Below are 6,607 nucleotides of genomic sequence, written 5' to 3' on the forward strand. Positions count from 1 at the left end.
GACCGGTTTTTGGGAACAAGACCCTATTAACTATGCTCAAGAGCAATCTCATTTCAGCATTGAGGTCTTGGGACTTAACTATGTCAAGAGGACCGCAGTCCTCTCTACCTAAAATTAGGTTTAAAGCAATCTCCCTTTGAGGATGTGAGGTCGGAGCCTCACCGTACTTGGGTATTTGCAATAAACTGGATAAAATGTCCTCATTGATTTCTACCAATGTGCCTCGGACATATCCGGTGTACCCCGAGCTCCCTAAGGCCAAATTACTAAAGATTTCTCTATTAGGTCGGGATAGGTAGACATGTTAGGGAATATAGGTGTTCCCAACCTTGGGCACCGGAGTCTCTCTCCAATAGAGAACCCCTCACTTGCTAAGAAATGAAAATCTATGTGCCTACCTGTTGTCACTGTGCGATTCGCACAGGAGGGAGTCACGGTTGGCGGAGCAACCGGAGGAGACGGCGCGGAGGACTCCTTCCCTCCGTTCCTCGTCGTTTTCCACCCTAGGACGCCTCCCACCACTACGCCTAGCTTTCTTAGGTGTCATTGATCGGAAATCTAGGGAAATGGGGAGTGATTTGGTTTGATTTGTGGTGGAGAGAAGATGGATGCTAGGGTTTAGGATTTCGTTGGGGACGAAGGAAAGCAGCTCGGGACGGCTCGAGCTGTTTCGGCCTATTTAAAAAAACATTCATTCTGTCCTCGAGACGTCTCCGCGACTAATGCGAGACGTCTCGCCGGGGGGACGTCTCTGTGATTTGCCAGAGACGTCTCCGGCACTGAAAAATTTCAGAACGATTCCTATCTTTCCCCAATTTGTTTTATTCAACCTCAATGATCAGTTTAATTTCTTTTGGGCGAATATAAAGTGAGCTTGCTTGTGATCCTTCCCCTTAATAATACATCCTATAAAAGCTTGACAATGATTTTTGAATTATCAATATTGAAATGAGGAATGTTTGACCAAATTTCGAATGCCTATGGAAAAGGCTCTGAAAATATCTCTATGAAGAGTCCAAGGGAGGGTAACCATCCTCCGGAAAGTCAAACAATTCGTCATCTAACTTTGATAGATTCATGTTTTCACTTATTAGGCCACTAGGTTTGCTATATGTGACCTTGAAGTGTATTATTGAGTTTGAGTAGCATTCACATGTATCTCTAGAGCATACAAAGCATTGCATATGCTTGACAAGTTAAATCATTTAAGCTATAGTGTTGAAATCAAAACATGCTTGCATTACAAATTCAATCTACTTGCTAGGATCATACAAGCACAAGGCATTCCTTAAAAAGTTGAACCTATCTTTACAAAGGGGCTTTGTAAAGATATCGGCCAATTGATTTTCAGTGCATACATACTCAATCAATACATCATTTTTCAGCACATGATCCCTTTATAAAGTGATGCCTAATCTTCTATGTGTTTTGATTTAGAGTGTTGGACAGGATTTTTTTGTTAAATTAATTGCACTTGTATTATCACATCCTAATTGGAATGTTGTCCATTTTGATACCAAAATCTTCAAGTTGTTGCTTAATCCAAAGAACTTGGGCACAACAGCTTCCGGCTGCAATGTACTCAGCCTCAGCTGTGGACAAGGCAACTGAATTCTGTTTCTTGCTAAACAAGAAACCAAGTTAGCACCCAAGAATTGACAGGTGCCACTTGTGCTTTTTCTGTCGAGTTTTGCACCCGGCAAAGTCAGCATTCGAATAAGCAATCAAATTTAAATCAGATTGTTTAGAATACCATAAACCTGCATTAGATGTCCCTACTAGATATTTGAATATTCTTTTAACAGCTTGCAAGTGTGATTCCTTAGGACATGCTTGGTATCTAGCACACATGCAAACACTGAATAATATGTCTGGTCTACTAGCAGTAAGGTAAAGTAAAGACCCTATCATACTTCTGTACAATTTGCAGTCTACACTTTTACCTTTTTCATCTTTGTCAAGCTTGCAACTTGAGCCCATGGGTGTGCTGATTTCCTTTGTATCCTTCATCTTGAACTTCTCCAACATTTCCTTGATGTATTTGGACTGACTGATGAAGATGCCTTCCTCTGATTGTTTTATTTGTAGCCCAAGGAAGAAATTGAGCTCACCCATCATGCTCATTTCAAATTCTCCCTGCATAAGCTTAGCAAACTCTTGACAAAGGACTATCATTAGTAGCACCAAAAATTATATCATCCACATAAATTTGCACAAGCAATAAGTCATTCCCTTTTCTTTTAATGAAGAGTGTTTTATCTACATTTCCTCTCTTAAACTTATTTTCAATTAGGAAATTACTTAATCTCTCATACCACGCCTTAGGGGCTTGCTTAAGTCCATACAATGCTTTATGCAATTTAAAAACATAATCTGGATGTAAGTGGTTTTCAAAACCTGGAGGTTGTTCTACATAAACTTCCTCCATTATATAACCATTTAAAAAAGCACTTTTTACATCCATTTGATAGAGTTTGAAATCCATGAAGCATGCATATGCCAAAAGTAGTCTAATAGCCTCTAACCTGGCAACAGGAGCAAAAGTTTCATCAAAATCTATGCCTTCCTCCTGATTGTAGCCTTTGGCTACTAGCCTAAGCTTTGTTTCTTATTACTATTCCATCTTCATCTAGTTTATTTTCTATATACCCACTTGGTGCCTATAATTGAAACATTAGGGGGTCTTTTCATTAGAGTCCAAACTTGATTTCTTTCAAATTGGTTTAATTCCTCTTGCATAGCATTTATCCAATTTTCATCTTTTTCGGCTTCTTCTAGTGATTTAGGCTCTATCTGTGAAACGAATGCAAGATAATTACTAGTGTTTCTTAAAGAGGATCTTGTCCTTATCCCTTGTGAAGGGTCACCAAGGATTAGATCCCTTGGATGACCATGTGCATACCTCCATTCCCTAGGAAGATCTTGATTTCTCGCTGGGGGTTGATCTTCTTCATCTTGCTGAATCGTATCTTCTTTGATTTCATCCTCATGTTGTTTGTCTTGTATGGAGAATTCCTTCATTCTGTCTTCAAGTATACCTGCATCACCATCTTCTTCTTTTCTAGAAGAATCTCCATTAGCTTCATCAAAAACAACATGAATGGATTCTTCAACAACAAGAGTTCTCTTGTTGAAGACCCTGTATGCTCTACTAGATGAGGAATAACCTAAGAAGATCCCCTCATCTGATTTAGCACTAAACTTACTTAGATTGTCCTTTCCATTGTTTAAAATAAAGCAGCGACAACCGAAAACATGAAAATAACTTATATTGGGCTTCTTATTTTTCAACAACTCATAAGGGTGTTTTCTTTAAGATAGATCTAACTAAAGCCCGGTTTAAAATATGGCAGGCAGTATTTGATTGCTTCAGCCCAAAAATACTTTGGTAGATCCGATTCGCACAACATGGTACGAGCCATATCTGCTAGTGGTGCGATTCTTCCTTTCTACCACCCCATTTTGTTGGGGTGTCCTAGGGGCCGAAAAATTGTGATTGATACCGTTTTCTTCACAAAATTTTTCAAAATGCTGATTTTCAAACTCGGTACCATGATCACTCCTAATTGCTTTTAGTTTAAGATTAAGTTCATTCGAAATCCTATAATGAAACTTGATAAAAGCGGGAAAGGACTCATCTTTGTGGGCAAGAAATGAAACCCATGTAAAACGTGAAAAGTCATCAATAATTACAAGACCAAACTTCTTACCCCCTAGACTAGCAGTTCTAGTGGGTCCAAATAAATCCATGTAAATTAGTTCTAAGGGTTTTGATGTTGAGACTATGTTCTTAGATTTGAAAGAGCTTCTTGTTTGTTTTCCTGGTTGACATGCAGCACAAATTTTGTTCTTTTCAAAGTCTATTTTTGGTAATCCTTTGACTAGATCTTTTGTAATCAATTTAGAAATTAAATCCATGCTAGCATGCCCTAACCTACGATGCCATAACCAGCTTGTCTCATTGACCTTGGCATCCATGGCTACAAGACATTGGTCATCCTTCATGGTGAGATCATCAAGATCTACCGTGTAAACATTTCCACGCCTATGTCCCATAAGTATGATCTCATTGTCAATTAGACTACTAATTATGCATAGGAAAGATTCAAATGACACTTTAAAGCCCTTGTCACAAAATTGACTTATACTTAATAAATTATGTTTTAATCCATTAACTAACAATACATTGTCAATAAATGAGGAGGATGATATGGAGATTTTACCAACGCCAATGATTTGACCTTTAGCATTGTCTCCAAATGTGACTACTCCTCCTTCTTTTGATTTCAAGGTGACGAAAAGGCTCTTGTCACCGGTCATATACCTTGAGCAACCGCTATCAAGATACCACATTCTCTTTTTGCTCCCGGCTGCAAGGCATACCTGCAAAATAATCATGTGAAGCTCTTAGGTACCCAAGCTTTCTTGAGTCCTTCTTGGTTAGTGTAGTTGGTTCCTTAGGCACCCACATTTTGGCTGTGTTTTTACCTTTTACAAGTGTGTTCTTATTAGTTTGAATCTTTCTTTGAATGCAAGAATAAGCTTTATGTCCACTTTTCCCACAATAAAAGCATGTAGGTTTTTCAGTTTTGACATCTTTTGCTTTTACAAAAAAGTTCTTTAGATATTTTTGTTGTTTGTTAGTTTTGTATCCTAATCCGGCTTTATTAAAAACAGCTCTTTGATTGGATAGAATAAGATTTAATTTTTTCGAGCTATGTGTAAATTTCTGCACAATTGGTTTGTACTTGTGTAGCTCATCTTTAAGGTCCAAATTTTCTTTAGCTAATTCTTCCTTATCATTTTTAAGGGATTCAACATTTTGTGTAAGTGAAGTATTACTATTGAGTAGGAATTTGACTTTTAGATTTAATTCCTTAATGAGTGTTTTTGCCGTTTCATTTTCAGTGCTAAGTTTTGAATTTTTATCCTTTAGGTCAATGATGCTATCATTTTCATAGCTCTCCTTTTCAATCAATAGGTTTTTAATATCATCCTTTAGTTTTTGATTGGAGGCCTTTAGTTCTTTATTTTTTACTCCTAACATACTACAATCATTCATGAGTTCTTGAAAAGCTTCATATAATTCTTCTAAAGTAAAATCTGTAGTTGAGCTTTGACATACCTCATCGTCGTTGAATGCCATGAAACACAAGTTGGCGGTCTCTTCCTTCTCTTCCTCGGAGGAGGATGTGTCACTATCATCCCAAGTTGCTTTCAACGCCTTCTTCTTCTTCTTTCCATAGTGCTTCTTCTGTTGAGGGCATTCGGAGCGGATGTGTCCCGGTCTCTTGCAATCATAACATATGATTGGGTCTCTTTCTTTTTCTTTTTCCTTTTCCCAATCATTTCTCCCTCCAAACTTCTTTCTTGGGAAGGTCTTCTTTCTTCTTATGAATTTTTTGAACTTCCTTACTATTAAGCCCAAGTCTTCATCTTCACTTTCTTCTTCACTTTCACTGCTTTCTTCTTCACAAACACTTGAAGTAGCCTTGAGGGCGATTGTCTTCTTCTTTGGCACATCTTCTTCATGTTGCTTCATTGTGAGCTCATGCGTCATCAATGAGCCCAATAGTTCTTCAAGTGCCAAGGTGTTGAGGTCTTTGGCTTCTACGATCGCCGTGACCTTCGCTTCCCAAACTTTTGGCAAGGACCTGAGAATTTTTCTCACAAGTTTTGAGTTAGTGTAAGATTTACCCAAATTCTTTAGACCATTTATTATATCAGTGAAGCGTGTGAACATGCATGAAATAGTTTCGTTGGGTTCCATCTTAAATAACTCATATTTGTGAACTAGAATGTTCATTTTAGACTCTTTGACTTGATTAGTACCCTCGTGGGTAACTTCAAGCCTATCCCATATTTCCTTGGTGGAACTTCAGGTGGAGACTCTATTAAACTCATTTACATCTAGAGCACAAAACAATGAATTCATGGCTCTAGCATTGAGTTGAACCATCTTACTATCATTCTCATCCCAATCCTCCTCAGGTTTGGGAACCTGAACGCCATTAACTATGTGAGATGGTTCGTGTGGTCCTTTGATTATAACCCTCCACAAGGCATAATCTTGTGCTTGAATAAAAATTCTCATTCTAGTCTTCCAATAGGAATAATTTGTCCCATTGAAGAGTGGAGGTCTATTGGTAGCCTTCCCCTCAGCAGGAACATTGTTGAAGGGTGTTGCCATCTTGATCTTTGGCAAAGACGGTTAGGTCTTCAAGAATACACAGAGCACCTGCTCTGATACCACTTGTTGCCCAGAGATGGTCACCCAAGAGGGGGGTGAATTGGGTGTTTTAAAACTTTTTGTCTAATTAAACAAAACACACAAGTGTATGTGCAAAAGTAAAATTAAGTTGTAAGCACAGTCAATCGCAAACGCAAAGGTTTATAGTGGTTCGGAGCTTCCACTGCTCCTACATCCACTCCCCAAACACCTTTGGGAATTTTCCACTATAATCAGCGATTACAGTCCGGTAGTTTTTCGAGTGAACTACCCAACTCGTTGTTTTACCCCGGGCTAACAACGAACCCTACAATCCCCCAATTTAACCTAGGCTTGGAACGCCTATCCCTTGTTCCAAGTCCCTTGACTGGAACAAGC

This window comes from Phoenix dactylifera, unplaced genomic scaffold (genome assembly GCF_009389715.1).
Source record: "Phoenix dactylifera cultivar Barhee BC4 unplaced genomic scaffold, palm_55x_up_171113_PBpolish2nd_filt_p 000342F, whole genome shotgun sequence".
Lineage (NCBI taxonomy): Eukaryota > Viridiplantae > Streptophyta > Magnoliopsida > Arecales > Arecaceae > Phoenix > Phoenix dactylifera.